Source organism: Anabas testudineus, chromosome 18 (genome assembly GCF_900324465.2).
Source record: "Anabas testudineus chromosome 18, fAnaTes1.2, whole genome shotgun sequence".
In the NCBI taxonomy this organism is placed as follows: domain Eukaryota; kingdom Metazoa; phylum Chordata; class Actinopteri; order Anabantiformes; family Anabantidae; genus Anabas; species Anabas testudineus.
The window spans coordinates 2,794,375-2,811,682 of NC_046627.1; the positions used below are offsets into that span (position 1 = coordinate 2,794,375).

The 17,308-nt window shown below is 42.0% G+C and overlaps 1 pseudogene; it reads left to right on the plus strand.

Annotated features, from left to right (window-relative positions):
* Nucleotides 1-1,186: 1,186 nt before the first annotated feature.
* Nucleotides 1,187-17,308, plus strand: part of LOC113168364 — an 80,290-nt pseudogene continuing 64,168 nt past the window's right edge.

A 17,308-nucleotide genomic window follows, 5' to 3' on the forward strand; every position in this document is an offset into this window, starting at 1 on the left:
TGATTCTAACCTGAACCTTAATCTAAGTCTGTTTGAGAACCAGACAATCCCAGAAGAGTAAACTGGTTCTTCTAACATATACCAGTACACATGCACACACTTACACTGACTGAAGCCTAATTCCCAGTAAGCCTGTTAAACTCAGCAGCTTGAATGTGTGTCTGTGTGTTATTAGTGTTGAACTGCTGACTCAGGAGGATCAGAGGAAAACCAGCACCACTAATCTGCCCCTCCACACCTTTCACTGTCTCTTCCTCTCTCACAGTTACTTTCTTTCTGCTCCTGTCATCTGTGTTATTTCTCTAGGTCATTAATCCTTCCTTATTTCCTTCCTTATTTCCTTCCTTGTTTCCTTCCTACCTCATGTTTATTCTGTTCCCACTTCTTCTTCTGTGTGGTCTCTAGTCTGTCCTCTGTCTTCTCTGTGGGTTTCCATCATTTCTATTCTGTTTGATCTAGTTTCTCATCACTTGCTCATCCTAACTTAAAGTATAAAGACATAAAATAATTATGAATATTATTATGCATTATTAAGTGTGCAGTCATTTCCTTCATTCACCTCTGAGTGCAGGTGTATGTGAGACATACGTATCATCCGTCCTCCTCTAATCCCTTTATCCCTGTCAGGGTGACAGAGGAGACGTCCTGCTGGGTCTTCACTTCCTTTTCTCTCATTTTATCTCTGGAAACTTAACATTAAAAGGATTTATAGAGGTCAGAAATATCAGTCTGTGTGTGGGGGTGTTGCTCTTCTGTTTCCATGGCGATGAGATTGAAGCACAGCTGGCGGATACAGGCCTAGTAACCGAGGGCAACAGGTTATCACCTGACAGATGAGTAAAGAGATAATGGAGAAGTTTCTGGAAGATTTGTAAATATAGTCAAAACTTTATGTGGCTCTATGAAGATGTGTGATGGTGATAACAGTGATAACAGAACAGTGATAACAGTGATAACAGTGATAACAGAACAGTGAAAACAGTGATGACAGTGATGACAGTGATGACAGCCTTGATTCTTAGTTGGTCTGAAAATACTATTAAAGCTAAACTGTGTTTATCGTTGTTCAATGTTACCTTTCATGGTTCCAACTAAAAATAATAAAACCTCTTTGGTAGATGACACCAGATTAAACTGGAGTTGTTGTAGTTTCATGTTTCTCTCTGTAACAGAAAGTCAGGGGAACAGCACCTCCATGGATAAAGTAGCTCCATTAGCCCCTCCCTCCACGTCCAGGTTAACACCACCCACCATCGTTCTACAAGACATGGAGGAGGAGCCAGGTTCAGTCAGGGAGGGGGACAGGTGAGACCACACTGTATGGTAGACCAGGAGCTGCTGTGGTTGCCAGTTCTGCTTCTAAGTTGATTAATAAGAATTGAATATTTCTTGTTTGTCTCAGAGCTGCACAAAGAGCAGGACCAGGAGTTTTGTTCAATGTCAACAACAACAACAACAACGAGGAGGAGTAAGACCCACACATTCAAAAGATACAGTTTAATCTAAGTGTTTATGGACACAGCTGATCTCTCTGATCTGTTTCATGCTGCAGGGACGAGAAAAAGAAAAAGAAGAAAGAGAAGAAAGAGAGAAAAGAGAAGAAGGAGTAAGTTTTATCTTTAGGATTCTTCTACGATCCAATAAAAACAGTAATACAACAATTACTGCCACAAACATCCATGTTTCATTGTGCAGCCGTCGCCCAACACACTAAAAACTAATCAACCAATGTTCTTTATGTTCTTTTACTGTGACCTTTTAATTAGTTTTAATTCTGACAGACATTTTAAATTCAGCTCATCCTATTTTATTTCATTTTAAACTATTTTTATTTTCTTCTCATCTAGGAAGGAGAAGAAGGAGAAGAGAGAGAGGAAACAGAAGGAGAAAGAGGAGAAAGAGAAAGAGAAGAAAGCCAAAGAGGAGGCGTAGGTTTGATTTATTGAACCAAATACAGATATTTATAACTCAGAGGGACTGTACAACGACTAATGAACCACAATGAGTAGAATCATTAATAGAGACAATTAAAAGTATGTTTTAATATTTATTTTCTTTGTGTCCAGTCCAAAGGAGATCACAGTGATCGATCCAGCAGGTAACACCTACTACTACTGGCTGTTTGTTATCACCGTACCTGTGATGTACAACTGGACCCTGATCATAGCCAGGTACCAAACACATGCTCTTCTTTCCAGTAACTCTTGTTCTTTTGATAATTTCTTATCTTCTGTATGTCTTCCTGTGTTTCAGGGCGTGTTTCGAAGAGCTTCAGACCGACTATTTGGTCCTTGATCTGTGATCTCATCTACCTCGCTGACCACACACTTCCAAACACACACACACACATATCAAATGATTAATTCATACAATATCCGCATCTCCAACCTCGTCATGTACATCGTCATCATCATCCACTGGAACGCCTGCCTCTACTACTCCTTCTCTAAGGCCATCGGTGAGGTCTGAATCCTGACTCTAGTTCTTTGGTTGATGGCTACTTTACCAAAGACTCTAACACCGTGTCTTCTCCAGGTTTTGGTGCCGACATGTTCGTTTCTCCCGACCCATCAGATCCAGAGTTGGGTCGTCTGGTGAGGAAGTACGCCTACAGTATGTACTGGTCCACGCTGACACTCACCACCATTGGAGAAACGCCGCCTCCTGTGGAGAACTCAGAGTACTTCTTTGTAGTCACAGACTTCCTGGTGAGTGTGAAGTGTAGCTGTAATAGAAGGGAAACTGTTTGAGTACTAACACAAACATGTAATGAATAATATATAATAATACTATTAATAATAATATTAATAAAACAGGTGTTAAACAGATGTTTAAGTGCATTAATGTATACTGTAATAGTAGTAGAATATGTAATACTGCATCCGGCTCGAAGGACAAATGTTCTAAAGGAAAATCAGGGCTGAATAGTCAGAGGATCTTAACAACAACCAGGATGGTGTATCTGTCAGGATCCAGAGGGAGGCTGAGACGTCACTTCCTCTTTAACTGGAGGTGAACCAGTGGGATTTATTGGAGCAGTTCACAGTATTACAACAAGTCTGGAGTTAAATAACAAAGGTGTCAAATAAATGAACTCCAGTAACACATGTGTAACTAAAGAGACAATGTACCAATGGACATACAGCATATAGTTCTTAATTAACCATCAGATGTAGCTTCAGCATTTCTAATACAGTAACAGAACTCTGTTAAACATAGAGAGAGCTTCATCCTCAAATAAACAGAGGTGACATGTGACCAGGTAACAAGGAACAAGGACGACACCCAGTGGTTAAAAAGGAATCCTACATACTGATGCCCACCCCCAACAGTCACTCCTACATCAACATCACAGCACTGGTTCAGTTTAACATCATCTTTACCAGAACTACCAGTACATACAAACATTCTCCATGATGTTCAACAGCTTGTTCAGCATCCTGCTCTCAACAACCTGATTATCTCCTGAACTTTGATCCCATCACTCATCGAGTTGTATTCATGAAGCTTTTTAAGGATGAAAGTGGCTTCTAGTGATAAAATAATTTACAAATTCTTAGAATAATGATGTTTTCTAATATTTTCCTTTAAAGTTAAAACTAGTAAAGATGTGATTGACAAAACATCTTAGACCTTAAAAGAGCTAAGGTGGAAAATTGTTGGGAGTAGAGAGGAGAACAAATCAGTGGAAGGACAGAAATTTAATTAAATTAATATTAATTTAAGTCACAGCACTGACTGGGATCCACTAAATCAGGGGTCCCAGTGCTGCGTTCACAACACTTCAAAAAAAAGTTTCTGCCCAGCGGGACATTATAAGTTAAAGTGATGCGTTCACAGCGGGTTAAAAGAAAAGTAAGTAACTCACTGCAGCATAATGTAGTCTGCAGTCACATAGAGACACCTGTCAATCAACAATTACAGTCCCCGGTAACCCGGACCATTTATAAGGTCGTACTGTTATTTGTGGGTCATTGTTTTTATTTCCATCGTGCTATTTGCAGTTTCAATGAGAACTGACCCTCAGCTTCCCTGAGCTGAACTTTAATAAGTCCAAGTACAGGTCCAGACTTACCGATGATCCTCTTTAAACCATACTGAGGGTCTCAGCTGCTTCCTCCCTCAAGACAAATGTGGCTCGACTATGGAAGAGGAAGAGCTGCCAGGTCTGTAGCAGAAAAGAGTAGATAAGAGAAGAAGAACAGTTGATGTTCTTCAGTGTTCAATTAATGTTCAGAAGAAGGTTAAAGAACTGTTAATACAGACATTTGAATCTGAATACAGCCGATATAGAAGACTGAAGAAACCACATATAATCACTGACTAGAGGAATCTATTTATTATTATTTTCATTATTACTATTTTTTTATTTATTACTGATTTATTTTATTTTCTTTTTTTTACGTTTTTATTTATTTAGTATTAAAAATAAAAATATATTTTTTATTTTCTACAAAACTTTTCTTGAACAACCTGATGTGGTCCAGCCTCACCCAGACTCTGCTTCCCGCGACCCCCAGGTTAATTGAGTTTGAGACCCCTGCACTGAATCCTTCAGGAACCTCCATCATGGGGACGAACTAAACTCTAAACTTGTTCTTAATCCCACCAACGACACCACAGTCGATATCAACCAACCAGTCCAAACACAGTCTCAACACTAACTGAACCACTTAAACCTAAAAGTTAACAGAACCATCAGTTCTCACACTCACAGCACAAATCATAAAGTCCAAGCAGCCACTTCACTCAGATCATTACAATACATTTAATGATCAACCAATCACAGCGTTTAAAACAACGTGTCATCAATAGCAACAGGGTCAAACACAGCTCCTCACTCAGATAACAGCTGTTGTCCTTAAAGTTAGTGATGCAGTTGGTGAAGTGGTCGCCCATCAACTCAGGGCCGGTAGTTTAAGACACAGCTCCTCTTAGACACATGTCAAATGTCTCTGTACAAGAGACTGAACCCCCAAAATCCACAGACACTGAGGCTGAAGAAGCCTGATTAAAAGAAAAGGAAATAAAACTGTCAGAACTAAATGTGGTTTATGTCTCTTTCTGAGTTAAACTGAAACTTCCTCAAATTAAACTGTTCTGAGAAGTAAATGAAAACTTCTCGTTTCTTTAAATCTTTTATATCCACACACAGAGACACGTGTTTATAAAGGTCAAAGGTCATGAAACTAAAGATCACAAGATTTGTCACTGATGAATAAAAACTTTCCTCCTAAACTGTCTCAGTTCTTTGTCTCGTGTTTATCAGTGTAAAACAACATTTCTGCTTTATTTAAATACTTCAAACTACAGCAACACGTCAAGATGTTCTGAGGAATCAGGAAACTAAAAGTCACGTACACAGAGAGATGAGTAAAAATACTGTGAGGATGCAGTACTGTGAGTATTCTCACCGACTGTTGTACTGACTCAGCGATAAAATGTTGATCAAATATTTAAGCTGCTCATTTGGAAGTAAAAACAGTTTTTATTTTAAATAACCTCCAACAGAAAGACACATTCAAGAAATAGGATCTTTTTTTTTTCAAATCATCTGACATATTAATATGGAACCAGATGATGAGTAAATCCACATTAATGAAAAGACAATGTTTGAACAGTGGTAAAACTACATTCAATACAGTAGAAAACATGCAGTAGAATATGCGTATTCACATTAAATCAATCAAGCTGAGTTGATTAATTAACTGATATAAAACTATAAACACTTTAATAAATTAACACTTTAATAAACCAGGATTTGTATCTTCTCCTAATGTCCATTAGTAAAATTCCTGCTCTGCTCTGAGTAGATTAGGATATCAGGTATTAATGAGGAAGTGAAACAGTGGAGGATGGAGGAGACACAGTTCAACTCAGTGTTTGTTGAATTCTCCCAGTGAACAACAACAGGACTCATATCTGATCAGTGGTTTCAACATTGAACTCTTTCTACCTGAATGGTCCCAGAGAAACACAATAAACCAGGTTTTCTTCAGTGTCCTGAATCCGTGGGACCTCTGGAGAAACTGTCTCTGCTTCAACAAACTGTCTGCAGCTCTGTGCTGTGAGTCAACGAGGAGGTTTGAGTTGGATTAGACAGAAACTGAAGACAAACTAAAAACATGTGGAACAGAGTTCAGTTTTCATTTTTACTTTACCAGTCACAGAAGCAGCAGTTTGACCACTTTACATCTCTGGATGGAGTTTGGTGAAAAAGACCAAACTGTCACTTCTGTTCTCCACATTTTAACAGAGTCCCAAATATTTGATAGACTTTATAGTTTTAGTTTTCAACAAAGTCTCTGTTTTATCATTGTTGTTTAAAAGGAGCAGGAGAAGAAGATTCAGCAGCAGAGTCAGTTTGGACTGTTTGAAGTTCAGTTCTTTGTTCAGGAGGTTGTTGGTATGAAGACTGGTCTGTGGATCCTCTTTGTTTTTTATAGAACAAAAATCCAACAATACCAACAACAAGCAACAAAACAAGTACAACAGGTATCACTACACTAATTAGTGTAGTGTTTCCTCCACCCTTGTTGGTACCTGCAGATGAGAAGCAGCAGTGAGTCAGCAGGTGTCAGGTAGGTGATGAGTGAAGAACACAACAGAATCCATTTCCTCTTCAAACTCCTGTCAGACATTATCTACTGCACTTTGATCCCATCACTCATACCAGCTGTTTTCTACAAAGTCTCATCAACACCAACATCTGATCTGTGATGTTTCACTCTCACATCAACAACCAGGAAGCAGCTTCAACTCTGATCCACACACACACACACACACACACACACACACACACACACACACACACACACACACTAACTCACCTGGTTCAACTCTCAGGTTGATGGTGTTGATGAGCTCAGTTTTTTCTCCATATCCAACATAACACTCATATGTTCCAGTATCATTGATGTTGACGTTCTTCAGAATCACAGAAACGTCTCCGTCCTTCATCTCTGGATCTTTCAGCTCCACTCGACCTCGATAAGATTCATGCTGTTCTTCATTGATGTGCTTCCCTCTCATGTAGTAGACATAACCCTCAGACTTCAGGTCTGGTCTGATCCACTTTATCATCAGGATATCAGCATCTCTGGCTCCCTGACATTGAAGAGTGATGTCAACTCCAGGTTTAACTTTAATCTCTGAATAAAAAGAAAAAACACAGGAAACATATGAAGCAGATCAGTGATACAGTTCTTTAAGACATATTTTTATTAATTAATCATCAACCAGCTTCAGACTGAAACATATTTACTCTTTGTCTACATGAAACTCAGTTTAGCATCAACATGATCTGAAATAACAGCAGAGATGATGTTTAAAAAGACACAAGTGGGTTGTTATTCCACAGATCTTCTGTAACAACATGTTAACTGACATGAACCACTGAGGTTTTAGAAAGTGAGTAAAACAGGATTCTGCTACTTTTCCTCAGCTATGTACTGTAAACTAATGAGGTGGCACCAAAAGTGCACGTTTCATCAGTTTCTACTACAGATCTACAGTTTCTACTGTTGTTGAAGCTGATCTCACTCAAACAAATGAGAACTAGTGGACTTTGATACTAAAATCTGTACCTGTTATTAAAAGTGTGCACAGGTTGGCAGGTCTGCAATTCTTAATTATATTAATAAATGATTTGGTGATTATTTTATTACTAATGATAATAATGAATACTTTATTGATTCCCTCTGGGAAATTGTGGTTGGACAGTAGGGGAGACCGGGGTTGGTTGTCACACTTTTTATTTTTTTACAGATTCCTCAAAAACCGTCGCCCTAAAATATGAACTTTCACTGTATTATGAAAGGATAAAGAATAAGAATAGAGTGTCTTTACTTTCCATAACCTTATTCTGTTCAAAACATACTGGCTTTCAAATACATCATGTGCATTTGTAACAACCATCCCCGTTGTAGCGTTGGTTGTCCCTGTGTATTTTAATGCAAAAAATAGAAAAATTACACAATCAGAAAATGTAATTAAGAAATTAAACTTTTATTAAATGCAAAAGCCTAATATCACATAAGAACGTACGCAGGAAAAACTCTTTCCTGAAAGTGTTTTTTTAACCAATATATAAGACTAGAAATAAAAACAGACAACAACAATACAATGATAATATTTAATTTATCTTGTCAGTCACTACCGGACCCAGAGTCACAGTTCTGACAGATATAGACCGACAGTCCAGGGCTGTAGTCCTTGTGTGCCCACTGTTTGCACATGATGCACTGAAACCATTTCTCCCTGGGGCGGCTGTTTGAGAAGAGCTCCACACACACCAAGCAGAAACATTCTTCTTCATCTGAGGATGACTCCGTCTTCTGCTCTTTCCTTTTCTTGCTTGTCTTTGTTGATGTCTTACTCTTTTTCTTTTCACTGTGACAGAAGAGGGTCTTTTTCATTCTCTGCTGAGTGAATTCTGAGTCTTCTCTGCCTCAATCCTCTCTTTCACTGGGGTATCTGAGAGTATGGAACTTGTCAGGGTTTTTCATTTTCGGGTCTTGTTCCTGGGTCCAGCCTTTGGAAATGGCCTCAACTCCTCTGGAGTAGTTACTCTGTGTCCAGAGCTGGTGGAAAGGTCTGATGAATGGACAGTAGTGGTAGTATCCTGTGATTGGGGGGTTGTAGGTGCTCTGTTCTGTTTGTCATTTAGCACCAATGCATCGGCAGCTGGGCTGGGGTCAGTATTTGGACGGTCAGTCACAAAGGCAGGAGCAAATAACTGAGGGAACACCTCCCTATTGAGGGGATATATTCCACTTGCCCTGAAGCCTGCCTGAATGTTAACCATGTTTACAGCAAGAGGGAAGGCTGCAGCTACAATTCTGGGTATTTTGTGAATGGTCATTGTTTTTCCTGGATTATTGAACATCCAGGCAGATGAGGCAGTGTTGATGTGCTTCTTAAATGGGCCACAGACAGCTACATCCAGGGGATGCAGGCGGTGAGAGCAGTGAGGGGGGAATGATAGCATCACAATCCCACACTCTTTAGCATAATTAAGCCCATCGACAGACAGGTGGTAGCTGTGGTTGTCCAGCAGCAGGAGACCTGGTCTTTCTGTGCTGCACTTTGTGTGCACCACAAGATGATCCTCCTTCATCTACCCACTTGGATTTGCCCCCCCACACTTCCTGTGGGAGCAGAAGTTAGAAAATGGTCAAAAAAGTTGACTCGCGGGAAAATGAAGAAGGCAGGTATACTGTTCCCAGTGGCAGAGACAGCACAGGACACAGTGACCAGGGTTCCCCTCTCAGCAGAGGTCAAAGATCCCACCTGCTTGTAGCCTCTCCTGGCTACCACTTTGTTTGGTTTAGGGACCGTGGAAACACCAGTTTCATCCATATTGAGAGGAGACAGTAAATTGTACGCCATCTTGGAATTGTACTGATCAGACGCACGCGAAACTTGGGTTCGTAACTCCTCTGCTCTAAACTTTGTTAATCTCTTTGTACTACTCTCGTTGTATTTCTCACTTTCTCATATATCCATATAAACTCGATCTACTTTTAAACGGTGTTTTCAAACTGGTTATTTTACACCTTTTCGTGGTTATTTCACAACTAACAAACATTTCTCTTGTCTGAGCTCAACATGGCGGCCGCTGTTCCAGCACCAACTTCGCCCAGAGAGGACAACGTGCTGCTTCTGAGAGCCTAAAGGAAGATCGCTGCCCTGAAGGAAGACATCCGTCGCCTGTCTGATGAACTTCGACAGAAGGAGTCCTTGTTGACCAGCGTCGTCGATGTGGCCTCGGAGCAGTCCAAGCGGATTTTCTCACTCACCACGGCCCTCCAGGATACGGCTCCGTGGGATCCCTCCAGCTGTCCGCGACCTTCCCTCTGCTCGACTCCGAACCATCAGCCGTCGTGGGCCGAAGTTGTGACGCTTGGGAAGAAGAGGAACCGGGACCAGGATCCTTCAAGTCTCCAGATAAACATTTCCAACCGCTACGCGGCCTTGACCTCCGACGCCCCGAACCACCCAGCTGACGGAGTTTCGGCCCCGGCTCCCGCAGATCTTGAACTCCAACCAGCATCGACGCCCGCCGACTGTAACGACTGCCCGGCCCGGAACGCCACCAGCACTCGGCTGGCGCAACACTCACGGACTTCGACAAGGTCTGCTCGCCGGAGGATCCTGAAGGAGGCCGTGCTCAGACGCTCCGGAGGACTCCCGAGCTCTGAGTCGGTGGAGCCGGCTGCTCCTCATCGCCCCCCCTCTCCCGTGTCTGTAGCCGCGGCTACAGCTCGGCGCTCGTCTCAGATGCACGGCGTGCGCTCTGAACATGGACACAACTTCAACGACTCCAGCTCGGAACGCTCTCCTCAGCCCCTCTTCTCTCCGACCACTTTAATTGTTGGAGACTCCATAACCAGACACATCCGGTTCTTCAATGCAGCTACTCACTGCTTCCCTGGTGCCACAGTCCCAGTAATTCTGGATAAACTCCCGAGTCTGTTAGACTCTCTTCCGTCTTCCATTGTCCGGGTCATCGTTCACGTGGGATCATGTGACACCACTCGCCAGCACTCTGAACTGACTAAGAAGGACTTTAATGCCCTTTTTAGCTTCTTAAAGTCCTGTGGCAAGTCTGTCTTTATTTCTGGCCCCATTCCCACTCTAGGCAGAGGTATAGGACGTTTCAGCAGAATCCTTAGTCTTCATACCTGGCTCCAGTCTGCCTGCAAGTCTCAGCATCTTGGATTTATTGACAACTTTAACCTCTTCTGGGATAGACCCTCATTTTTCAGGAATGATGGTTTGCATCCCAGCCGTCATGGCAGCCGCATGCTCGCTGCTAATATACAGCACGCCATTCAGTGTACTCCTCATGACTGACGGTCCCTCCTTTTACCACCTGGAGATCCTCATCTCCTACCTTCACCTCAGGGATCTGCTCCCCTCACCTCCTCTCTCTGTTCTGTGATCCCCACTAACCTAATTTCTCTCTCCTCTAGCTGTATTGTCCACTCAGTACCACCTCAGGACAACACACCTGTCACAGGTTATCATCAAGGGGGGAGCAGGTGTTACTCCTCATCAGTGAGGCATTTCACCAGCTCCCTCAAAGGTCCAATCAGTGTCAATATTATTCCAGTTATCATCAATGGCAGACAGCAAACAGGTCACATAGCAGCACAAAGAAACTATTCTAATCTTGTTAAGCCTCTGACCAACCCTAGTACTAATATTAGTTCTCCTACTACAAGACTTGGTCTTCTAAATGTTAGATCCCTCTCTAACAAAACATCTCTCTTAAATGACTTTATCCTCTCTCAGAATTTAGACTTCTTTTTCTTAAATGAAACCTGGCTGAGGATAGGTGAATCTATCCAGTTGCAGGAGCTCTGTCCCCCTAATTTCATTTATTTCACCTCCCCTAGATTAAGTGGTCGGGGTGGTGGTGTTGCTGTGGTCTTTAAAAATCAATTCAAATGCTCAATGCTATCACTTAAACAGGTTCACTGCTTTGAAGCTCTGTCGTTTCTTATCCACTGCTCTGTTCCTGTATGTTGTACTGTCATCTACCGCCCACCAAAAGCTAATGGTAACTTTTTGTCAGAATTTTCCCAGTTTGTTGCTGACATTGTTGTGAGGTATGATAAGGTCATTATCGCTGCAGACTTTAACCTTCATATTGACAATAATACTAATACTCTAGCAAATGATTTTATCAGTCTTACTGAATCTTTCAACCTGGTTCAACATGTCAAAGGTCCGACCCATAACCAGGGGCACACCCTTGACTTGATATTCACTTTAGGTTTGACTCTAAATTCTATTGAGTTAAAGGATCCATGTCTGATCATAAATGTGTCCTATTTGATACTTGTCTTCATCCAATCACTGTACCTCAGAAATCCACAGTTAAACGCCATCTATTTAACAGCCAGTCAGCAGCTAAATTCACTAGCACCTTCTCTGTGTTGAAGCAGGGTATTTCTTGCACATCACATGTTGATGATGTCGTCCGCCTTTTCAACAATAATTGTGCCTCTGCGCTAGAGGCTGCTGCTCCCTTAAAAACTGCAAATGTGTCTCGTAAAGACACCAACAAACAGCCTTGGATAGATGTCAGCATTCGTAGTTGTAAAGCTGAGTGTAGGAAAGCTGAGCGGAGATGGAAGAAAACCGGACTTCAAGTGCATTATGAAGCTATGAAAGAAGCATTACTCCACTACAATACGATGGTAAAGAATACACACCTGTGCCAGATCTAAATACTTCTCAGACCTGATCACTGCTCACTGCCATAATCCTACATTTTTATTTCAGACTGTTGACAAGTTAGTAAACCCAACCCCCCCTAGCATCCCAGCTGAAAGTGATGCAGATTGTGAGAAGTTCTTAACCTATTTTAATGATAAAATAGAATCAATCAGAGCTTCTGTCATCCCCAACTCCTCACCAGTCATAGTTTCACACCCTTTTAGAGAATGCACTTTAAGCCAGTTTCCTCCCATGTCCGTATTTGAGCTACTACAAACTGTCTCTAGAATGAAACCATCTTCCAGCCCAGTTGATGTCATCCCAACTAAGTTCTTAATCTCGATCATTGATTCGCTTGCTCCCTCTCTCCTGATTATTTTCAATACTTCTCCGTCCACTGGGATTGTGCCAGATTATTTTAAAATTGCATCTCTGCAACCTCTTTTGAAAAAACCTGGTCTAGATCCCTCATCCCCCGAAAACTACAGACCAATCTCCAAACTACCCTTCATATCAAAGATTTTAGAAAAGTACGTGTCTAAACACTTATTTCTAGCCGCAGACAACTATAACATCTTTGACGAATTGCAATCTGGTTTTCTCAAACACCACAGCACAGAGACCGCCCTACTGAAGGTAACCAATGACATTCTGTTGGCTTCTGATGCTGGTTTGTGCTCTATTCTTGTCCTCCTTGATCTTAGTGCTGCTTTTGATACAGTAGACCACCAAATTTTGTTAGACCGGCTAAAGCACTGGGCTGGAATAGAAGGCACTGCACTGGACTGGTTCTCCTCATACCTGTCCAACAGATCGTTTTGTGTTACAGTTAATAACTACAAGTCGTCTTTTTCTCCTGTAAAGTACGCAAGGTTCAGTGCTGGGGCCAATCTTGTTCTCTTTGTATATGCTCCCTTTGGGACATATTATTCGCAAACATGGTGTTTCTTTTCATTGCTATGCTGATGACACTCAGCTGTACTGTCCCTTTAAGATATCAGACCACGGGTGACTGAGTTCCTTACATGAGTGTATAAATGAGATAAAAAACTGGATGGCTCAAAATTTCCTGCAGCTGAATTCTGACAAAACAGAAATAGTTGTCATCTGTCCACAACGTATAACCAAACACATTCTGCCCTGCACAGATTCTCTCTTAGCTAATTCTAAGCCCACTGCAAAAAGTCTTGGTGTTTGGTTTGATAGTAAACTTAACTTCGAGCATCATGTCAAAAAGCTTGTTCAGGCATGTTTTTATCATCTTAGAAATATCTCCAAAATACGTTCAATTCTTTCTTTTCATGACACTGAAGTAATCTTACATGCATTTATTTCCTCACGCCTTGACTATTGCAACAGTCTGTTCACTTGTCTCAGCCAGAAATCTATTAATCGGCTCCAGATTATTCAGAATTCAGCTGCAAGACTCTTAACTAGAAAAAGAAAATACGATCACATCACTCCTGTCTTAGCTTCCTTACACTGGCTGCCAGTATGTTTTAGGATTGATTTTAAGATTTTATTAATTACATTTAAAGCTCTGCATGGCCTTTCTCCCAGCTATTTATCCCAGCTTTTAAAGCCTTATGAGCCTGCACATAGCCTGAGATCCTCTGGTAGAAATCTTCTGTATGTCCCCGATGTCAGAATGACTACTAGAGGTGACAGAGCCTTTTCAGTTAGAGCCCCTAAACTCTGGAACAGCTTACCCGAGGATATAAGATCAGCTGACTGAGTAACATCTTTTAAAACTCTCCTTAAAACATACCTCTACCGGCGAGCCTTTTGCGATCTTCTGTAAACTAAAACAAATCTGTCCTTGGGAAGACTCTCCATTAGATTACAATGTATTTACGTTGGAACTGGTCTCCCCAAGGACCGATGTGGTAGTTGTTTGTATTATTGTTTTGTTTGTATAGCTGTTTCCTGCTCCCCAACCGGTCGAGGCAGATGGCCGTTTAACTTGAGCCTGGTTCTGCTGGAGGTTTCTTCCCCTAGGGGGAGTTTTTCCTCTCCACTGTTTGCCTAGTGCTGCTCAAGTTGATCTTGTTGGGCTACATGTGTTTCTTGTCTGTCTTGTGAAGCACTTTGTAACATATGTTTAGAAAAGTGCTCTATAAATAAATGTATTATATTATTATTATTCCCAATGGACTGGGGCTCAAACTGGTGTCTTCCCATCACCTCCTCCAAGTTGTCAAACAACTGGTCCAAATTATGCTTGTTAAAAGCTGTGGCACGTGAAAGGCTAGTGGCCTCCGGGGTCCTGATTGAAAGTGATGGATGTCTCTTCAGAAAGCCAGAGAACCAGTCTGCAGACTTCAGCAGGAGAGAGGCCAAAATAAATGTCCGATGCAGTGATGACGTACTCTGTCAACTGGTTTTCCTGCTCCTCACTGAAAACTGAACGATTTTTGATTTATCCTACTGGCAAGGATGGGAAAAGTCCATCTCCAGCAACTTCAGCTGGACTTATTTTATTCCAATATCTGGCCAGTGTTCGATAGTTTATCTGAAATTATTTAGCCATTCCTCTGACTGATGTTGTGCAGCTTCCCTGAACATTACATCTGGTGGAGTCTGCCCGTTGTTTGTCTTCCTCACAAACCTTCTGCCCATTTCTCCATTTAAAAAGAATTAAAACGGTCTGGTAGGTCACACCACACATGTCTATTTAAATGAAGGGGTTGGTCGCCACATGTGACGACCAACCCCCGAGAATGTGACAAACATCCCAACTGGACTTTTTAGCTAACATCAAAGCTAGCAGCTACATTTTGTAGCATAGCATAGAAAGAACCGAGTTATAATCAATGACAACCAACCCCGGTCTCCCCTACATGTCTGTGCTACTACAGGGTTTCAGTGTAGTAGCCACGAAGAACCGGACATCGAACCACTCACTCAAATACTGATGTGAAAGTTATTTTACTTCACTAATTCATCTGAAAAATACCTCCGTTACAGACGAAAACCTTCATTTTGATATGAGCAAGCAACAAAACTAGAGTAAAGACAAAACAGTACGTCGGTCAGAAACACGGCGACAGGTCTGGTTAACGAACTGACAGAGGCTCAACTGGACTGACGTGACGATGAGCTGAGTGTAAAATCTACAATCAGTAATAAAAAACACTAACCTTCATTTAGAGACACTGGAGAGATGATCAGCAAAGATGAGACAACAAAGAAAGAAACTGTTACTGAGGACAACATGTCGACTTCCGCATGTGCTCAACAGACGAAATCCCGGAAGAGACGTCAACAGACTGAAAACTAGACGGAGACAATTCTGACCGTTTTCTACCATCAAACTGTTTTTATTTTAAATAACCTCCAACAGAAAGACACATTCAAGAAATAGGATCTTTTTTTTCCTAAATGGTCTGATGTATTAATATGGAACCAGATGATGAGTAAATCCCCATTAGTAAGAAGACTGTTAAAAAGACCAATGCCACTTGGACTATTCCGCTCCCCCCGACCAGCTCCGTGCATGAGGAGGTCACGGAGGGAGGACAGTTTCTCTGAGTTCCAGCAAGTTCATTAAGTTCATTAAGTTCATTGCAACTGTTGTTGTTTATGCAGTGTGTGCGTCCATTGAACTAAACCACACACACACACACAGACATAAAAACACATGAACCTAAATATGATTGTAATAAGAAATGCTGGAATAAAGCTTTCCTAAAGGAAAGAAGGAACTCCAGGTTTTTGAGTGATCTAACAGTCACTTCAGTGGTGGGCAGTAAAGCACCCGAACCCAAGTATAAGGGAGAAGCCAGTGTCAGCCAACTCCATTTATTCATGGTCCTTCAAGCCGGATGTTTGTTCACCACTGATAAGGATGTCCAAGTTATTGGAAGAACAACGTAGTGTGCGAGTCAGGAGGCAGTCATACCTTTCCACACACTTTGAAGATTATGATCTCTCTGGATTTCATCAGAGGAGCCATCGCTCACAGGTGCATCCTACTCCTGTTCACCAGAATGAAGAGGATACTGTGGAAGATGAGGGTGCAGTGGGTGGTGAACGTTCAGTATCACCCATCAGTCAGGACAATGGTCTCTCATCACAGTGGGTCATAAAGGAACAGTGGCCATTCAAGGGAGAGTTTGAGAACAGTGACAAGCGTGAAGTAGATGTGGAGAAAGACGCTCCGCTGAAAGAATTGAAGGAGCTAAGACAGGAGAATGACAGACTACGCTATCAGAATGAGCACAGTCAGTTAAAGTTGGAGAAACTCACCCATCAGAGCTCCATGGACACTCACCAGCTTCACAAACAGGTAGAGCATCTGGGAGTTCTGGTCCAGCAATTGCCAGTGAGTAGTCCACCTGTACAGCCCACATCAGCCATGACAGAGCTGCAGTTGTCAGTTAAGCCAAAGCAATCTTCTCCACTAAAGGATCCTAGTCTCTCACATAGCAGTCATGCTGGTCATCAAACAATGAGGGAATCGTCTGAGACATCCCATAATAGCTCATCAGAGAGTGATCCTGATGAATACCATTACAGGTCAGGTCCACAGACATCAATCTCCCAGGGCACGAGTATGATGAATTCAAGAAACAGGAGAAACATTATAGACGAGGCATAAGGAAATAAAGCCCAAAAGACCAATCAGAACCTTCAGCACCACAAGGCCAATGGACATTCTGCCTTGGCGGAGGCAAAAAAACTTGCACCCGCTCACGCCAGGACAAAGAGGCCGTAGCCCTCCTGGAACAGAGAACAGTGAGGAAAGAGATAGAAGGCACTCAGAGATATGCTACACCGCTCTTACGTGTACAGCATATGCCTCCACTCAAAGCTCCAAAGGATGCAGTTCTTCCCCAGCTGAGAGCTACAGAGAAGAGGTTGGTAAAGGACCCAGAGAAAGCAGCAGCTTACCGAGTAGAAATACAAAAGCTGATCACCGCCGGCTATGTCCAGAAGTTGGGACCTGGTGACAAAGACACGCCCACCAGTTGGTATATTCCTCATCATATGGTGACACACAATGGAAAGAACAGAGTGGGTTTTAATTGTTCATTTGAGTTTCGAGGTGAGAATCTTAACAAGCTCCTGCTGCCTGGAC